This window comes from Melanotaenia boesemani, chromosome 20 (genome assembly GCF_017639745.1).
Source record: "Melanotaenia boesemani isolate fMelBoe1 chromosome 20, fMelBoe1.pri, whole genome shotgun sequence".
Classification (NCBI taxonomy): domain Eukaryota; kingdom Metazoa; phylum Chordata; class Actinopteri; order Atheriniformes; family Melanotaeniidae; genus Melanotaenia; species Melanotaenia boesemani.
Genome location: NC_055701.1, coordinates 9,409,856 through 9,431,658, shown reverse-complemented (window position 1 = coordinate 9,431,658; position 21,803 = coordinate 9,409,856).

Sequence of the window (21,803 nt, the reverse complement as noted above, 5' to 3'; positions counted from 1 at the left end):
GTGGAGCCTAGGGGCTGGATGGGTATAGGAGTATGGATTGGGATTGGATGGAATGGGATGGTGGCAATGATGTGGATGGGAAGGTGGGAGGGATGGGTTGGGCTGGGTCTGAGGTGTGAATTTTAGAGGGATGGGTGGGGTAGGGGCATTGTGATCTTTGGGGTGCCTAGCCGGGGACGCTGGAATGAGTGTTGGCCCGTGGTGGGCGGATATCTGGACTAGCCCTGCCTGACACCTGGGGGTTTGGGGGGTGTGGGTGGCTCTGGGTTTTGTCCCTGGTTCATGCAGGGAAGGCGGGTACCTGGGGGGGCTGCGTACCCTAACTCCCTCCCTCAGTTGCGACCTTCCTATGGCTCTTTCTGTTTGGACGCATTGCCATGTCTTTCTGTTCTCTGTAGGTGGCTGCTGGTTGCCTGGAGCTTGGGACCCTTTCGGTCTGCCTCTGATCCTTGGAGGGAGCGCGGTTGTATTTGCATCATGACTCAACACAACTCACCCCCCATGCTTATTACACATACTTACATACACACCCACACACAGACACATACACACATGCAGGCACACACCCACACTCATATATTAGTTGCTGTTGTGTTCATTGCTGTTCATGGTTTTCAGTTTTTCTTCTCACAGATACCCCTATAGATTATCAGTTGTGTTCTCTTAGAAGACTTTAGGATGTTTCCTGTGTCTTTACCGGTGTAGCAGTTTAGTTTGTCTGCTTAACTTTGATTGCAGCTGTTGTGGTTTGTTTTCTTCCTTTTATTTTGTTCTCCCCTTTTCTATCTTTTCTCATCCTATATCTCCTCTATCCACCTTTTTCCTTCTGCTATTTCTCCGGTCTAGTCCAGAGGTTATAAGTAATAATAAAGAACAACCTTTTAGATTCAAGGGGAGCCTCGTATCCAAAAGGCTCCTTTTTGGCAGAGTAAATTTGTTCAGCACAATACAACAGCCAGATTGATGGTTTACCCAGTGTTAACAGCGCTTAGCCATTTCTACTTTCAGTTTGTCAGTCATTTCCCTCAGCCTTTGTCTAATTGTCTGTTTGCTCCTCTCAGGAACCCAGACCTGCCTGCCTTTCACACCATCATCATTCTTCTTCTCATCTCTGGCCTGTTATACAATAAACCTTTTTCTCTTGTACTGTCCACACTTGGATCCTAATTTCACCCTAAACACACAACACTTGTAAACTATGTGATTTCAGCTTCAACTTCACAGCTTGTTACATTACAGTTTTCTAAACCCTTACCTCACTACTTATGCCTACAAATAACTCTAAAGCATAGAAGTAAATTTTAAAAATAAAAACACGATAAACTAAAAAAATTAAATACTTTATACTTTAATTAATAGAAAAATGATTTTATAACTGTTTAAATCATACCAATAAATGAGCTTCACTTCTGGTAACTGAAAAAAATACTGTGTAAAAACCTTATATGTTATAACCTTTATGTAACATATATAAGTATAGATCATTGTTTTCACTGACCAGTGTCACTGCATTTAGAAAATATAAACAAATCTACAATTTGATACCAGCAACACTCATCTCTGACATGTCTACTATTCTGTTCAATCACCCTTCCTAAATATTACTTTTTGATTGTTTGGGAACTGAGTAGCTATCAGGTTCAAGTTGTGCAAGTGCAGTCTGTGTTTATTCTTGCCAAAAACAAAATGTAGTTACTCAACAATTTGTGATTGTTGTTTAATTTCCCTGTTTCTTATGCACCAACACTTGCAATGGAATAAATCGTGTAGAATCTCTTCTTTCCCTTCATCATTGCATATGTTGAAGCATGCTAAGGTGAAAGTTGTGGAGCAGTATTGTGGTATGAAAAATAAAGAAACAAAGGGGCTTGGGTGCTATATACTTGTGCACATCATATGTTTTCCTCTATGTTTAGCTTACTCTGGCTTAAAATAATATTTTAGATTTAGATTTCAGATTAAAATTTAGATATATCCTGGTTTTACATTAATATTTAAGTAATAGCAATGCAATTATTGGGCACTAGTGGGCACTGTCAACCAACATGAAGGTTTGTCATGTTCTTCCTCTATTAGCATGACTTCTCTGGATACTCTGTCTTCCTCCCACACTAATGTTGACAAGTAATTCCAGTTTTGACCATGAGGGTAAGTGTGCATGGTTGTTTGTCTCTGTTGGTCATGTGATAGACTGGCAACCTGTCCAGAGTGTAAAGGTCTAAAAGTGGAAGTTTTTGAGTGTAGTTGTATTTACAAGAGAATACTGTACTTTTATAGTGTGGTATTAGCTCTTTCACTAGAGTAAAGGAAATTAATCCTTCTTGCACCACTGCAGGCGACTAATGCAAATGAAAAGACTCAGAAACCACTGTTTATAACCACATGCTATAAATGAACATGTGTATATAGACCTATTAAGGTCCAGATTTTATAACAAACCAAATATTATGCTTTATATTTGAAAAGAGACTTTTATAGAAACACTTTTAAGCTATTTATTTATTTACATATAATTCAGCAGCGCCATCAGTAGAAAAGTAGGACTGCTTTAGCCCAGGATGAGTCAGAGTGACTGTAGCTTTGGAGGTAGATCGGTCATTTTTAAAGCTAAAGGTTGCTGGCTTGATTCCTCTAAGTCTATATATTTAAGTGTCTTCAGACAAGGTATTTAGCCCCACATTAATCCCTTAATGCCCCTTATAAAGCCATTCCTCACTTGTAATATAGTTTGGATAAGAGCATCTGCTAAATGAGTGGAATGGATGGAAACATAACAGTAGTGTTTTTTGTTGTTTAAGAAAAAATACTTAAATTCCTCATGATTATTGTAAAAAAATCAACATCTCTTGAATCAACTGACCTAATTCACCAAAAAACATGATAGTAAAGTGTATGTCAGTATGAGTGTGTTACAAGCAGCCATGTTACTTTTCTAAAAAAACAAAAAACAGAAATACATGCAGTGTACATTCTGTCTTTAGATCTTTTTCATCTTTCGAACACACATAGTGTCTAAAACGCTAAGTTTCAAGCAACAGTTTTTCTTTTTTTTTTTTCTTTTTTTTAAATTTTTTATATATATAATGCAAGGCCAACTATTTCAACATGAACCATAACCATATAGTTTATGTCCTTACCTTGACTTTGTATTTTCTAAGCTTTAGAAGAGAAAATATAATGAATAAGTAAGACTGGAAAAACTGCTGTGACAGTCTTTACCACATGTTGAAACATGCATATCCACAGAAAAACGACAAAAAACATTTTTCTGCTGGCGTGGAAGTCCTTCTAAGGACCTCAAATTTATTTGTTCTTTGCCCCATAAATAAAAAAGTAATGCAAAATACATACACATATTTAGATAAGGCAGGTAGACAATGTGTGAATGCATTAGAATAATAATAATATAAACATGTACATTTGGTTCACAAACAAATGAACAGGTAACCCTTTAACTGTGTTACCAAGAAGCTGTCCAAGGATTTGAGCTGATTTTTATCCGAAGTAATCAAGATTCAGAAAAATGTACTCAAAAGATAAATGAACTGATAGACATTGGATGAGCTGAAAGCAATAGAAGAAATTTCTTTTTCCAGCTATTCTTTTTTGGCAAGGAAAATACCATGTCTAATTTTTATTTATTTTCTGATCCAAGATTTATAAGCTGCCATCTGCCAGTGGGTAACGCTTAGATGGATTATTTACCCAAAGAAAATATGGCAGTGAAAAATTCATGTCTGCGTGTCAGTCTGACCCTTGGTCATCTCCTGTCTATCCCACCTCCGGGATGAGAAAAGCCCCTCAGTGCTGATGAGTGATGAATGCTAGAGAGGAGGCAGGCCAGACGGTCGTCTCTCTGCGGCCTTTGACATCCTCTCTTGCTCTCCCCATTTTCACCCCGTCAGAACAAGCTGCAGACAACCAAACATGTATAACTGTGTAATGTGCATCTTACAGGCTGAGCTTATTGTTTGGTTCATAAACCATTTTTTAAAAATCTTTCCCCCTCCATAATATGACAAATGTTTACTTTGATACACTTTCTAATGGTTAACTTTTATTAGTTCAAAATTTAATTTGAGATCACCTCATTTTGTGCTTCTTGTATCCAAGTTCGAGACAATTTTGGGGGTTGTGACACTGAAGGCGATGCATTTCACTAAAAAACAAATAGCCTCTGTGCTGATCCATTGCGCTTTACTTGGTGAAAACTGAAGGCATGCTTTGAGCCTTGGGACTTCCATCAAGCAATAAGTGTCAAGTTCACAAGGAAGTCAAATATTCAGTGTGAGGAGTGAAAAGTGGCTCTTTGCATCTGTTTGGCTGTTGGTATCAATTCAACTAAAGCCCACATGATGTGCTATGTGTATTTTAATTGAAAGTCGTGTTTCCCTAGTGCAACATCTCTGTTAAACACTTGTCTAAATAGTCATAAATCATACACTGGACTGTTGCTTTAATTAAGAGGGCACACGCTTCCAAACCTATAAACAGTTCTCTTGTTTTATACAAGAATTCAATAAATGACAAATCATGCATGCAAAGACTTTGTCAATCATAAAAATAGATTTATTTTCTATTTTTTGAGGGAGAGAAATGCATGTTCACAAAAGCAGTTTCTGCTTTCCAGCTCCAGAGTAACTCTTACAATCCTTAGGGAAGGAAATCAGCCACCACTTAGTAAAGAAGACTTACTGAGTGATCCATTTTCCCTCCCACGGATGAGAAAGTTAATAGGTTATATTCGTGTCCTCAGCTGGGATTGCCATTTCCTCTCCTTCTGACCTGTACATCAGATGGTTGACTCTTACAGGAATCAAGGTGAAGAAGAACAAACATGAAAACTGGAATCTGAAGAACTGAGCTGCGTCTGAGGTCTTGGGCTTAAAAAAGGGTTTTGGGGCTGGAGCTCTAGTCACCCCACGCTGTCCGCCAGACTGTGAGGAAAGATTGGAAAAGTCATCAGGCAGCCAGGGCCTTGCTTAAAACACGGGTGGCCACCACACAAAGTCTCCAAACAAATGGATTTACATGATGTGATCGCTATCTGATGCACTGCAAGGGAGGGCAAACACAACATAAATGGTACTTTCCTGTTGAAAGAGAAATCCTGGATGATGTAAAAGCTCCGTGTTTGAGGGTGGCCAGAGAAAACAGATGAACAGGGCTCTATTTGTATTCTGCTGCAGGCAGTCAGCTGCAGGCTGGGTAGCCTTTTTCTACTCACAAAGTCAGTCATAAAATTTTGTATGAGGTGAAAGATGGAAGTTGCTGCCTTCTCTATGCTTGCCGACTACAGGGGTCAGTCAGTGTGGTGTATGGGAGGAGACATCAGTCAAACTAAAAAAACTGAATAACAATCATGAAATACGTCTGCTCAGTTTAAAAAAATCGATTCATTTTGCCGTTTGGAGCAAAACAACAATTACAAAACTAATCGTGCATTTGGATAATGTTTCATAAGGTTGACTCATGTCAGAAAGATACACCGCAGCTGGAATATAACTATAAGAAATAAAAGGTTTAGATCTGGCTCAGTTCAGGTTTATAATCCTTAAAAGATTGACATGATTCTTCAAGCATTGTGCAATTGGCTTGGTGCAACAAATTTTTAGATCATATAATTTGTAGACAGCGATTGCCACAATTTCTGCCCAGCATGCCCGATATTTGTGTGGTGCAGTGCATTCAAACCACTCATGTAAACCATTTCCAAATGGCACTGTTATTTGAAATTAACACACCACTAGAGGTCGCAACAGTCTCACCACTGATTACATTATCAGCCAGAAGCAGACAGGTCAGCTCGCTGTAATTCCTTTGTTCAAGGCATTTTCCTTCTTTCTCTGTTCATTGTAAAGCATGGGTATGTCAGGCTGGAATATACAACAGTGGAGACTCTTTTTAGTTTTACAATATATGTCATTTTTCTTTTTACTCTGGGAAGAATCCGTGTCTTTCACCTGCATCAACATCTTGTCATTTCCCCTCCAGCTGAAGCCCCCTATAAAGATATGGCCCACCGGCTGCTCTTTGTGGTTCATGTCCCTGACCGTTGGTCCACAGGTCAGACCACCGGTCCCTCAGGGGGCAGTGTCCTCACCTTTCTCCCTTTAAAACAACAGCAACGGCTGGGTCAGGGCTCTGTTTTTTTTTTTTTTTTTTTTTTTTTTAACATTTCCTCAAGATGGCCACCAGCAGGACCAGCTGCAGGTAGAGGACTAATCACATCTGGTGAAACAGTAACTGTGTGATTTGCATGCTCTTAAATATTTGTAATTGTGATGTCTCCCCTCCTTAACCTTCAAAAAGGCTTAGTTAAATACACAAATTACAACCCAAATGGTCAATATAAAAGCTTAATGAGAGGACTCGACAACCAGAGTCAGATTTGTTTGTTTTGCTCAGTTACAGGTTGGTTTTTACTGTTTTTATTTTTACATACCACTGTTACTGGACCAGTGTGACTTTCTTTGTCTCAAGTATGTATACATGCACACATACACACACACAAATGCAGACAAAGATAAATATGTTAGCCCTGCTCTCTCTTATTTTTGGAGGCGTAGTAAGGTCTTTTGCCAAATCCAGCTTTAAACTGCCTGGCCTCCAGTCCAAATGGCTCTGTAACAGTTAGGAAACCTCCTGGGCCCACAAAGACAGAAAAGAAACAGAGGAAAAAGCGCAACTGGCAGCCAACCACACATATTCACTGAGCTCATCCCACCAGGCAGCAGTAAATCATTATGAAAGCAAAAGACATTGTGGTCGATGCTATCATCTAAGACCAATAAAGCGCCCATTTGTGCGAACAGCCTCCTCACATAACTGTCACTCTCACTGTCAGCTGACATTTTTCTGTGTGACTTTTCACAGCATCACAATGTTTCAGAAACAGGTCAAAGGTACAACAAGATTGGAACAATGCTCATGTAAAAGACAGAAATTTAAGCTCTGTTGTGTCTTTAATGGTGTAGAGCAGACTGACAAGGATATGCTTGGAGGACGTCCACAGCGTTCCAAAAAACAGACTGAGACATAATTCATTCTTCCTAATAAATTACAAACTGGACTTTTAATTGCGGTTGTAATCAGTCTGTTTGTCAAAATGAAAATACTGCTTTCTTGTTGGTGGAACACAAATGTGAATTTCAAAGACCTCCTGTAAGAGGCCAATTGGCTTGCTCTTTTCCATGCTCCTGGGATATTATTCCCCCTTGAAAGGTTTGATGTCCAAACAGCCCAAATAAACAAAAAGAGGATATGATTAAGAGGCTCTGGTATGTAATACACATGAGACTTAGTTGTAGTTCACTTGTTTAAATTCAGTTCTTCACATAGATGTACCGCTCTGGTTTTAGAGCTGTTTGAAAGCAATACTCCTAGCTTCATCTGAACATATGGTACTCTCCAATGATAAACTCTTCCCAATGTCCTGCATTAAAGGGAAGAAAACCAAGGGTGTCATTCTGTGACAAGAGCGTCTGTAGGCACCTCATTCCCTCTGGGCCTTGCGTTGCCCTCGGCTCCAAAGGGGCGTAAGCGGTTTGTTTTTGGCTTAAAATACGTGGGGTTCTGCCAAGTTCAACCCAGCCTACAGACACTGACTACTATTAGCTTGCTTCCTGAGCAAGACAGAAAGGGCAGAGTGTGCGTGTATGTGTGGGAAGGGGTTCACAGAGGGGTTGGTGGGATCATCCCATGCACCTCAAACTTCTGCTCTGTGATCTGGAGGCAAGCTGAGATAGCAAAGCCTTGTCGTTAGACCACAGTTTACTCTGCAAGTGAGGAAAGGGGACGTGGCCATGCAACAGTATTTACTTCATCACTGACTTTATGTGGGTGGTCCCCCACCTCCTTGCTGGAATACAATGGCTGCACCAGACACTGCACACTCACATACTGTCCTGCCTCATTGGAAAAGCCATAAAACACGAGTCATCAGGGCTCCCAGGCTGTGCATGATATATTTTTCTGTTTCCTCACAAGTTCCCTTGCATTTATTAGTTTTTTGCCAAATGTCTGAAAGAACTGAAAGAATCTTCTTTTTTTTCACAGAAATGTTTCCTCTACAAGACAATTTGATTTTACAAGCTGAGTTCATTATTATAACTTACTTTTAAACACTTTTTTTTCTTCTTCTTTTTTATAAAAAGCATCCCGATCCTGATGTTTTGACAACACCACTGGGACATTTTTAGCAGCAGCTTGTCATTAGTCCACTTAGCTTCTGTAAACTTGAAAGATATGGATTATGCCAACAAAGTGTATCCGGTGTGATTTTGATGTGTGGTATCAGCTTTGGCGAGCGGTACATGTATGACCTCTGCTACATGACCTGCAGCAATGGAAATGAAGCAGACCAGCTTTGTAATTTCTCTAAGCTGACATCTGACCAGAGAGGAAATCTAGTCCAGTCTGGCTTAAATTATTTCACTTCCATTTTTCATGCCTCACTGGAGATGGGAAGCTGCAGTATAAACCAAGGACAAATGATTAAAGTGCTTACTCATACATGTTAAACGTATCCAAATGAAGCTGTCATTTGTACATTAGATCAGCATTTGTGTAACTGATTTTGCTGTTGATAAATCCTTTAAAAACCTCCTCCAGTACAAAATTTTCCCATTTTCTTTTGACTTTTTTTCTGTCAGCACAGGCATACTAGTCAAAAATACAAACATGCACGCACGCACACATGCACGCACACACACACACACACACACACAGGCACAGTAATGGAGATGTAACTGGAAGAGTTCTAGCAGCATATGGATGCCATTTGCAAGCTGCACTGAGAATGTATAGGTCAGTCTTACCCTTTGGTATCTCTTTATCCATCTGTTTTCACATTACTTGCAAATTATAGTGTCCTCCAGACCCAAATGAACATAAATCAGGCCGGTGAAAGAGCAGAAGTTTTCCCATCTGTCATAAAACAATGATTTAAAGTACGGGTTGTCAAAATATGGCGCTGTGAATTCGCCCTGCTCCCCAGCAGTAGGAACACAAAGCACCATCTCATCGGAGTAATTTATGGCCTCTGAGGGAACACAGGGTGATTAGGGCTTAGGCCACCAACAGCCAGAAAAACAGTAGGAACTCCAATAAGGATGCCTGGAAAACCTAGACCAAATTTATCAAACAATTCAGTGAAATCTATTTCTGTTTGGAGAGGACGGTGAGATATATAGCCTGTTTAGTATACTGGTACGTCTCTGGAACATTTGGTCACACTGCATTTGTGAGTTTTGGAGATTCAACATTAAATAGTCGTTGCCGAAGACATTTGATGTATTGGTCAGCTGAGGTGCCAGAGGCCAAATCAAATATACAACGGGACATTCTTGGACTTTAAACAACATGTTCGTGTAAATGATGTCACCGCGTCTCTATAAAATTGTTTCTTTTCTGAAGGTGGAGTTTTGGGGTGAAAGCAGCTGTGTTCAACAGTGGTTCTGGGTGTTTGGCATGGGGTGGATGGGTTTAAAAAAATGCTCCTCTTAACCACCTTTACCTTGAATGGCCTTTTTAATAACTGAAATATATATATATGGAGACTAAACTGCAAAGAGGGACACGGCTTCCTGTATGGTCAGGTCATATTTATGATGATCTCATTACCCCAATAACAAGGGGAAATGCAAGAATAAGGAACTTGGAATAACCGTGTAACTATAGAGGGTAGGGTCTAAATAATACTTTTACTTATTGAAAAATGAATTTGTCTATAAGTGAATGCATGTTTCCTGTTAATCAGAAATGGGGACAATAAAATTAACCTACCGCCATGAAGTAGAAACAACACACTATTTTACTGTCCACACACACATACTGGGACCAAAAAAAAGAAATAGTTTCAGAAAGATTCTCAAGCCTCAGCATGTTTGAGAATCACCTTTTTTCTTTCTTTGGCAACCTACATTACAATGTGACATTGCAGTAATTTGTAAAGTTCTTGTTCATCTGTCTCAAAGGAAAAACTAGATAATTCGCAATGATGCATTTTCTCTAAATCAATTCATCTTCACTTGCTTATTTCTCCAAAGGGACTCTTCTACTATGACTGGTCAGATATTTGGTTTTCATCTATTTTTACAACTGCACTTTTGGGTCCCAGGCCAGTCATTGGCTCTGTGTGGAAGAAGTCATGCATCCGGCCCCCACACAGCGTACAACCTTCAGGATTTCTCCATGTGGACCTACAGGTGTTTTGCCAGTACAGCCTAATTCTGAAATGAATTTCATGTTGTTATAACATCATTATGATCAACACAATGCAGTACAATGTATTTTGGATGTGTAATCTTTGATATGAAGTACTGTAAAGGACTAATATTTCTTGCAGCTAAAACAGATATTTAAAAGTTCACTGCAAGGCCCTTATACACATCAAATGATTCTCCACAAAACTAATTTGAGATAGTTTGTGGCTATTTTGCTATCTTCTGAATCATCCAAGCATCAGTTCCCTGGATGATTTTCTGTATGTCAACTAACCAATCCGCAAAAGAGTTTTGCACCACCTCTGGCGGGCCACCCTGGAATCCAAAGGCTGGCTAAACAGTTGCTTATTTCTCAGGAGAGTTCCTAAACCCCTAGCTGGGGCTCTTAAACCTCTGAAGTGGAGCGAAGTTCAGGGGCCTTTCGAACTATGGCCACACAGGCCCTGATATCTGTTTAAACAGCAGGTAGTCCCCAACTTTCCTCTGTTTGTGTCCGCAACTTCCTCCTCCAGTTAGGAGGGATTTTCCCATACAGTCCATCAATCCGAAGGGGCCATGAAATATTTCCTTTTTTTCCAGGATGGAGCTTAATGGAAAGAAAAACAAAATTTACAATGAATACAAAGAAATAACTTTTTTCTTTTTTTGATGAACCCTTAATAAACTAATCATGCCACAATCTCTATGTATTTACAGTAAATACATATGGTCCTACTGATATTCAAAAAATTTTAATTTATATGCTTAATAAAAAATAAAGGAAAAATAAAGAGAGAGTGTGAAAGAGAAGTTTCAACATGTCTAGGAAACACTGTATGCTGTGCAGCTCAACAGGTCTCCTCCATGAAGGTGGCCTCAGCTGGGCTTCTATTGCATCCCATGTCAACACCACTGACAGCAAAAAGCACTTAGGGACCAACAGATCACTTTACCATTCCTCCAGCAGGAAGGGAAGCCTCGAGGTGGGCGGTGGAGGGTTGAGGAAAGGGGACTGCAACTGCATGCTAAAACAGACACTGGCCAGTAGGTGGGAGTATTGGTGCTGGTTTGTAACTGTAACTGGAAGAACCAAAATGTCTATATGAAGGTGCAGCTAAATTAAAATTAAGAAATGTGGTAATTTATCTTTGATGCTTCTCAAAATTCAACCCATGCGTTTGAGCTGATTTTCTAACATCATGTTATAATGGAGGTAAACTGCAATTGCAAACATGAGAGATAATACTGGGCCATAAGTGGAAGAATTTAATTTTCATTTAAACAATTAAATTGTTTGAACATAAATACAAATATATTAGTGGGTATTTTAAAAGCGTGTGTCTGTGGGGTTTTACTGTAATGGGACAGCTCATAGGCTACTGAATTAGTCAAAAAGAGAATGAAATTAGGTTGTTTTTTTCTTTAAGCACAATGATTGAAACCTCTCTTTATCTATACAGTAAAGAAATCCAATTTTATTTAACTCTTACAAACATATTATTTAGCAAAAAATATAAAAATGAAATTATGAACATTATACCTTCGTTTGATAGCATATTATTTTCATAAGTGCGGGAATCGGGTAAATGAAATTAAACCAAAATAATTATTTCCTAAACTTTAAACATTAATTAGATCACTTTTAATCCTTCTGTTACTAGATTTATTTTGTTTTTGCTTGTAGTTACCGGGGTCATTGTCACTTGATATTATTGAGCTGAATAATTCTACCAGCAGCAGACCAAAGTGGCACACAACCTTGAACTCATTAGCTTTGTGGGTTACCATGGTTAGGCATAATTCCAGCAGTAGCATATTCATAACAGAACAATGCAAACATAAAAAATATGAATTTTAATCACTCCCATCATTCAAAGCTATTCTTTTATATTATTGTTTTGTTTTTATCAAACCATCACTTATGAACTAATAGAAAGTGTTCAACTGCATGTAAACGCAATCAGTACAGTAAGAATTTGAGCTTAGGTCTAAAAATTGCCTCATTGCTGATGAGATTTTGCAGCCAGGTGAGGCCAGGCGCCAGTCGAAGTGTCACAGTCTCACCTTCACTAAGCCATGAGGATGTCTTTTAACATGGGGAAATGTGGCCATTCATGGCCAGCCAAGCGTTTCAATGAGCCACATTAGCTGTTGCACCACTGTTATTCAAAAGGCAGCTCCAAACTTGCTTTGATGGCAGGAAAGCTGGCCCACATCTCACTTTGTCATTCTGATGAGTCTGTCTTCATTCTGATCTGCTGAGTCTTGTAGCCTTTATGATGCTGAAAGTTAAACCAGGCAGAATGTGGTTAATGCTTTAACAGGCTTTCTCATTTAACTGAATTTTTGGCCTTTTAAGCTGATAACTTTAAAATAAAATATAAAAAGTGATATTGTTTGATTTTTTTGTAGGGTATGTGCTTATGTCTTTTTATCAAAATTAATATCCCACAAAAAGGATGTTGGCTATTTCTCATGTCCTCCATCACTCATTCACTAAAAGCCATTTGTAAGTCACACTTTGGCTTTGAAGGGAGTCAGGCACTCACCAGAGAAGAATTCCCTCTGAGGGTAAAACCCTCTGGATGAGACCTGTGATTATATGTATATAAATGGCTCTGTAAGTCTCCAAAGATGTTTTGTGTGCTGGTTGTATAGTATTTATCACAAAGACGAGGATCATCTTAAAATGATTAGGGTGGAGAAATATCAGTTTCTTTTTGAGAGCTTGTGCTGTGCCTTTGGTCTTGTTGTGCAGACCGTGCTGCCAGATGCAATAAATTATTAGCCTAAATCAGAACCGAATGCCAGCTTTACAACAAGACAGCGATCAGCCTCGTGTCAGGGTCTATCCCTGCAAAGTCCAAGGCTGTTATTTACAATTATACATCTCACATGGATTTTGACTCTCCCTGAGAGAACATTGCATCATCAATCTTTTTGAGGAATCAAATGAATGAGCATACTTTGCTTCATACCCATTACCTAAGCAGCTAAAAAAAATATATAAATACATAAATAAAATCCTCCAATGGTTTGATCTGTAAGAAAATATATTTTCTTTTGAAAATACATGTAAAATTAAAAAGCATGTAGCATTCTAATATGAAGAACTCATAATTGATGCAACACAGAATATCAAGCAAAGTATATAGAAATTAGGAAAAAGCAAGGTAGCATTTAAAAGGCATATTTACAAAGCTTACAAACTACTTTAGCTGGGCAAGTGTCTCCTGAATTCCAATAAACTATGAAATAATAACACACAAGAAAATCCAAACTCATTCTGCACACAGGTCTAATCTACATTTCCCTCATTATATTTATAATATTTAGAATTGAAATGAACTATCACTGATTAAATGTAATGTTTTTCATCTGGGATTTGTGAACCTTATCTAAAGCACTGTATCACTCTTGATATAGCTACAAAATAGTTATTACTTCTATTTTTGTTAATGCTACAGCAGCAGTGTGACTGATTTCCTTTAAGAATTTATTGAAAATCTGAGTTTGCATTCTTAAAGCTTGATTGTTTTCCTTTTTTTAGTCTTAAGATTTCAAAACTAGCTTGATTTTAACTCAAAATTTTTATACACTGCAAAATATAATCTGTGCATACTTCATGTACTGGCAAAAACAAACCTTTTACGTTACAGTGAACAAAAGCTGTTGTAGTATATTTGTTTATTTATTTTTGTATTCTAACCACAGAATAAAACTAAAACATTGTGAAGTGATCCTAAAATGCAATGGAGACTAGATATCCGTCTGTGCAGTGCGTTGTTTCTGCATAAGTTTACCTGCATCATACTGGTGTGTGTCTCAGATGCCACACCTCTTCACCATATTAAGTAAAGCAGCTTCTCACAGTTCATTGACAAGATAACAGCCTCTCTTGCTTTTCTGGATCTGTGAGTACTCGAATAGCAGCCCTATGCAAACTCTACCCAAACTGTATGTTATGTTTACAGGCAGCATCCACGAACAGTCATTTAGTACTTCCTGGATGCACCCATGAGCCCCATGGGAGCTGTCAGAGGTCAGCAAGAACCAGAAAAGAAATATATGAACACGCTTTCCAATAAATAAGGCAATCAGCATGCTAGCAGTAAAATCAAAACCAGGTGGGTTGTTCATGTTTAAAACTATCAAATGAACACCAGATTGTGATGCTAAGGCTGTTTTTCTTTCTCTCTCTGTGCTACTAAAGACACAGAAGTGATAGGCTACATTCAGCAAACACCACAACTTTGTAGTATGGAAAAGGGTATGAGAGAATGGATCAGAGCCAAGGAGAAAGATTTCTTATTGCATAGCTCTGTACAGTGTCTGTCTAGTCCATTTCTTTCAAGAAAACCTCAGATGAAAATACTCACAATGTCAGCTACACCATGCTTATTATTTCCTCCTTTACCATATATCATGCTAAGCCTCTGTCCTTCAAGGATTTCTTTGCTTTTTGCAATGTGTGAGTATCACTCCTCCCAATCAGGAAAAATGTGATTTGAATAAGGAGAGGTGAGCGGTTTAAGCGATCATGCATTTGCCATGTAATATGTCCACATTAGGGATGAAAGATTAAGTTACTGTTTTGCAACAAAAATGGTAAGCTGAGTTGAGAAAAAAGATGTTTTTCAAGTGTTTTTCGTTTGGACTTTAATGTAATTTTCCACACTGAAGAGGGAGATATTCAGAAATGAGCCTGAAGACATGAAAACAGTATACACAACACTTTTAGTCAGGAAGGAAGAACTTCTACCACCAAAAGAAAGTTAGGAATAAACACAGCAAACCTAAATCAGAGTGTAGCAGGAAACTGGTATTAAGACATCATAAGACTATTTTATGAAGTATATATCTAAAAAAAGGATCTAAAAGGGATCTAATAACACTTTAACTGCCATTCTAAAATTACCACTATTTCACACTGACGGTCAGTATTCTCTCATTTAACTGAGCTTATATGAGGATCTAAAAAGTCCACTTGAGGCCAAAGTTGCACAAATACACTGTTTAACTAATTAATTTAATGCAAAATCTTTGTTTCTGTGGCTAGATGCCAACAAAAAAGACTGTTCTCTTTGACTTTTGAAAATATGTGAATGCTTGCATGAAAAAGATGCTGGCGTTATCACAACTGTCATTGCTTTGATTAACAAGAGAATGAGGCTTTGACAATCTAAGACATTTTGTTGCACCACGTAATGCAGTGCTAAGAGAATGAGCTAATTTTATATCTCTGAGATTGGTTAAAAGCTGAAAGTATCAGGGGCTATGTTAACACCTGGTTGGCTTTAAGCTGTAACTTCACTTGGTTTTGGTTAAAATCAAAAGTACAGTAACAAAGTTATCTGCCTGTATGCACGTATGCCACGTGGGCACATTTTGAAGAGGAGGACTGTTTCCTTGCATACTGGACCTCTAGCTAACATGTGACTAGAACATGTCAATAAATGGCTTAACTTTGTAAAATGGTTCTTAATTGTATCATATAAACTTCTGAACCTTTTACAATATGTGTCTAGCTAGTGGTTAAAGTGATGTGAGTTTATGCAATAATAATGTTCATATTTAACTTGGATAACAAGCCCTGAAAGGACTGCATCCACAAATTACTCATTTGATAATACACTGCTTTACCTTCTTATCACCAGATTGCAATGTTTGAAATAAAATTCTTGATTTAGCTCATATATGATACAACTTTATCCTCTAATGCATAAATAGTGTGAGCCATCTTAACAGAGGCTGTTACTGTAACTTAACCTCTGTGTGCATTGCTTTGTAGGAATATGTTTTTATACTCAATTGTGGTTCTAACAGGATGTAGGAAAAATGCCCTGGAGCAAAGGGAAAAAAGAGCAATCAAATTAGGATGTAATGACATCATCATCAAAACAGTTTTTCATGGGTATTACCAAGTGTAGCAACACAAAGCATTTAAGATGAGGATATGAAAGGCCCGAGACAGGATTTTCTCATTTAAAGTAACTTAAGCTAAACTTTCACCTCTGAGTTGTGCTATTGGTTCTTCAAAAATACCTGTTGTGAGAAGTTTGACACGGTCTGTTTGTGGTTAAGTTGGCCATGCATACCCCTGAGGCAGTTTCATGTATTTCCTTCACACTTCTGTCAAAGCACATAATAAGTGACAGATTATATTCCCAGAGAAAGACTGGAAGTACAACTGCACCACATTTTGTCCAAAGTGCGTCGATATGCTTTCCAGTGTTGATAATATCCATCAAGTACAGTTTAACACTCAGATTAAACAGCTTACAGCTCAGACGTTTTCTCTGAGTGACAAGACCGATTATAATGTATGATCAAATTAACGTTTGTCTCCCTGAATACAGCTTTTAGTGTTTGCCATGAGTTCTGAAATCCATTTTAAAAGACAATCTGGCTTTCTAAAACTGTAAAAGTCATCAGTTTAAGACTTTTTTCTTGTTATATGACTACATTTCCTTTTGAATCTTATTCCATGTGATTTAAACCATAACAGGTTCTGTAGCTTTTGATACAGCACTGGCTAAACCAAACAAATCTTGCACTATTACACTGACTACTATTAAATCTCTGGGACCCACATGTTAGTTTTAAAGTAAACTGTCCAAGTAACTGGCTAATTTATATAAACACAGAGGAAATGGCTGCTAAGCCCAGTAGCAGTGGCAAATCCCTAACTACTGGAGCCTATGATTAAACAAACTTAGCTTCAGAAAACAAACTTCAACTTCTGCTCCCTAATCGCACATTTAATCTAACTTTTTCTGTCCAGATCAGAGTTGGTACAGAATCTTCTAAATGTCCTTAAATGCCCCTTTAAGTGCTGCTGCTAACTTGCTGGGTTTCATGTCCAGACGCCTTTGCCAGCTACTCATGATGAAGTGTAGATAGGGGCTGAGTGAAGCAACTTGTCTTACCAGAAGAGTTTCTTCTAAATAAGTAGACATTAAAGTAAATTTGCCCTGAAGGTAGTTCATGCCCCTGATGGTTTGTCTAATGGTGTCATCTGCTGTGATGCCAAAGATAATGCAACTAGAAATTGCCTAGACATGCATGTAAAAAGATTTAATCAGAAATGAAGAAAAAATACAAAACTTTGTAATGGCTAAACATAAGAGCATACTTTGTAATATCAGAAAATGAATAATATCTTTAACCAGCCTGTATGTTTAATATCAACGCTATCATTTCCTGCAGCTGCACACCATCAGAATGATAATTAGTCTTAGTGAGATCCACCTCAGCATTTTGTTGATTTAAGATAACAAATTGGTTGTAGCGTTTGTTTGCTCCACAAATGTCTAACAAGTGAAATATGTACCGCCCCAGTCCAGAGTAATCAGGGTGTATTCTGTTTAGCATGCTTGAGTGCTCCTCAAGTCCACTGGGTGAAGGGGAACTACACTGGATGTCAGCCCAACTGGAAAACTGTCCTGTGAATGGCTCTTGAGCTGTGAAATAGACAGTCTGCACATGATACAGTTAAATGTGGAAGCTCACTTGAACTGATGAGACCCCAAATATTGAAAACAAGTACTTTAAATTCAAAATCTTGTTAAATGTCTGAGCAAAGCAGCAAAGTCTTGTTCCTTTCATATGTTTGTTTACACAGTGATCAATTGGTTGTAAAAGTAGCAGTCAGCTTACAAATTATGTGTGAGCACGAGTGCTCACCAAGCCACACTCACACTCAGCTGGTTTTGATGCAGGGATGGGATCATGGGACAAGACTTGGACGACTGTAAAAGGGCTGTGGACTCTGGCGGTCTGCTGCAATGCTCTGTGGGTGGGAACACACACCAGTGTCTTCAGCAACCCAAAAGCAGCACTACAGTACTGGAATAAGTAGGCTCGACCCCATGGCCTGCAACGCAGTGGGCCAACGGCGCCTGTTGGCTGAGCCCAAAAAGCCATTTCTACACCAGATGTATTTCTTAGATTTGGTAGTGCAACAACTTCAAAGTCTGACTTGATTGTTTTTGATTGTATGATTATTCAATGTTGCCGTCTTTTTCTTTATTTCTGGGAGGAAAAGATATTATCATTCAACCACACTTATTTAATTGCAGCAATTGGAGCCACTCTAATTGGGCCTTGCCTTTCATCTGTAATGGTAATGATTATGAGATTGTGCCTGTGCTGAGCAGTCTAGTCTGATGAGCAAGAGAAGCATATGACTGCTTTAGCTGAGATTTTGCATGCTTTTTTTGATATTGTATTTTACCCTCCCAGGCTGTAAAACCTTTCTGGATTTCATGCAATATAATCCATTTATTTTCTATGGTTTCGTTCACGCATCAAACAACTCCTACGTGCACTCACATTGTTCCTCATCTTGATGTTTGCAACTGATTTGATCTTTGTAATGGAGGTCTTGAATAAGTAAACAGTGAATGCCTGTTCAAAATGTCAGTGTGTTTTGTCAGAGCAACGCAGACATTTAAAGAGCATCTTATCATGTTGATTTAAGCAATTAAACATGAAGTTGCCCTCTACAAGCTCCGACTGACTGTATCATCTTAATTTTTATCTACAGAACCTCAAAGCATTTTCTGCAACTCGATAAAGGAAACTTATCACAGTCATTACGTGGTTAAACGTCTGGCTATTTAAAGGAAAAGTTTGAATTTGAGGAAATGTTTGGCTCAAAACAATGTGTTTAGGTATATAGTGGTTTGAAAATGCGTTCAGGCTGCATGTATGTTAAACAAAATAATTAATCCTTAAACGATACCTTACTCCAAACCTTTTGTGTGACCAGCATGCTTTGATTAAAGGATTATAAACAGACCGTTCTTTGACCCAGGAAATTGTTAGTAGGGCCTGAAAAGATGTTAAATAGACAGATTTTTTTTTTTTTAAATCCTTTTCGACACATGGTTCAAGAGCTCATAGGAATAAAACTATTACTGTAATGGAGATGATTCCAAATTTGTTTTTAAAAGTCTGTAATCCCAAATTTAGCAGAACTGAGTTAATTTTCAGTTTGATGGTAAGTTATCTAAAGTTATATTGTGCAATATTTTATCCAATATATTTCTTTAAATTTTCATATACGACTGCGGTCTTCTGCCCTTAAGTCAACCACAGCCAGATCATGATCTAGTCAAATGTGACAAAGCTTTAGAGGGAGAGATGGGCAGCGATCTGGACCCTCCGCATGCCAGTATAGGAGCTGTTTTGACAAAGATTATCACTTTCATCACTAGGTAATATATAACAACCCTCAGCTTCTGCAGACCTCATATCTCTCCTAAAGCACTGTGCTTACAAATATGAGAGCAATGCTGGTAGCTTGGTTTCTCACCTTCTGCTGAAGTAGAAGGGTACGGGGAAACAAAACATTCAAACATCAGGTTATCTTTGGCCCATATTGCAGGCTTACTCTGGCATAGAAGCCCTCGTTGTGAGTGTCTTAACAGAACAATCACCTGCATAGTGATGCAAAAGCCAAGGAATTCATCCAGAGGTCTTCATAAATCATCTCTTTCTGTTTAAAATAAACTCACGTATCTTCAACGGGCAGTAAAGAGATACTGGTAATGCTTTCGCAAACCTGATCTTGCTTAATTTTCTTCATAAGAGTCAGTTTCTGACATGTTCAAAAAAATATTTGTATATTTTTTCCCCCTGTTTTCTTGACAGTAAAGTACAGGTAGCTGCACTAGCAAAGATAATCTGACATGCATGGGCAAGGAAATATGACTAATGTAAATTTGATAGATTACACTAAAGAACATTTCCTAGCATGTCACATCTTGTGTGGAAAAAAAAAGAAAATCAGAATTCAAAGTTGATTAAAATGTCTTGATTGTCAAAGCAAAGGAGATTTGGTGTAGTCACAGGTTTATGCGTTGCATCATGACAGTGGATTAAACCAAACTGTAGACCTGGAGATAAAGAATGTTTAAAAGTAAGAATACCATTATTTAGTTTGCGCAATGTAAGTATTTTCTTAGTGCATGTGTTGTCATAACATCTGAGCTGTGCGCTACCACTCCTTTCAGCAACGCTATTATAGACAGCAAGGTACAATTATTTTGGGGTGCAAATCATCTTCAAACCTGTGTCGTTCAGATGATATTATTATGTAAACTGTATGTTAGCTGTTGGCATAACATTTTGCCTTTTAAACCTTATTTAAAAACTGCATCTTTATTTAAGATTCTGCAGCAAAGGTTAATGGATGGGTACAAAGTGTGTACATGATTTAATTAGGAGAAAATACTGACAACTATTTCTGCTACTGTTCTAACAGATTCTTGTCAACTTCTCTCTTAATCATTAACATTTGCCTGATGTTGACTACAATCCAAATCTAGTGACCACAAAAGAATGAAATTCAGTCTAATGGAATCCTTTCAGGAATGCATGTTAACATATAATGCAAAACAAGACGTAAACGCAACCAGAAAAACATCTACCAAAGCAATACCAGTGTCCTTTTCAGTCTGCCTGCTTTGATCAAATAGTTTTCAAGAGTATTTTATACCAAGCTTTACAAAGGAATATCCTATTTACCAGGCTGAAAACAAAAAACGGAGAAAACAACATTTTTCTCAATGCTTTTTTAAATGAACTTCTGTTCCAAAAAGCCACCCACACTTAACCATGTTGGGAGAAACCAATCTCAAACTGGCACCTATTTATGGTCTTTGCTAGTGCCAAAGAAAAATTCCTCCTACAGAGAAAAAAAAAAATATAGTGACTGTGCTCATCCATCATTCACAAAGCCTTTAAAACAGGAGCAGCCAGGCTATGATTTGGTGGCACACTGCTTTGATTGGTTTCCCCACTTTTGCATTTGACTTCCCTTTTAGTTTTTTTTTTCTTTCTTTTCCTTTAAAAAGAGGCCTTTAGCTCTGTGGTCCAATAGCATTTTTATTAGCTGAAAAATCCTAGGCTTTAACCCAACTGAAAAACTCCCATGCTCAAGTTTAAAATATTCAAATACCATCCACATGTGAATGTTGATGCTTGTGTCATGTCGTGTGAACTCCTGACTGGTGTGACAGGCTGAGTTGCTGACATCATGAACTCCACTTAACCTGTGTTGCCTTGCCGTTCACAGAGAAAGACAACAATCACTTGCCTGCTCCCACCATACCTGCTTTGATTCCAATTAACTAATCTTCTCACGGGTTTAGTCAAGTATGCAACCACTGTCACACTATCTGTGTGAAAATCAGTTCAATAGTCAAAATGACGTCTATTCAGCACACTCAAAACCAAAACATAAGATGCATTCCTCCCTGTGTCGGGGTAAGTTTTGAATGCCAGTGTGATACCTATTCTCCATGTCATTTCTGATTCATTAAGGCAGTCATGGCAGCTATTGTTGAAGCTGTGAACATCTACACAGGGAAGATCACAGACTCTGGCAGCTATGTTGTTATTATGGCCATTTTTTTACAATTGTAATTAAGCCTTTGGTGCTTTGACAAGAGCTGGGACTCAGTAGATGATTAAGGAAACAAAATGGATATTAATTCCATTTGTTAGAATCTTACTTCAACACAACAGCAACAACATTATATTGGAAAAAAAAACTGTTTGTAAATAAACATCTGTCCATTTCTGTCTGCT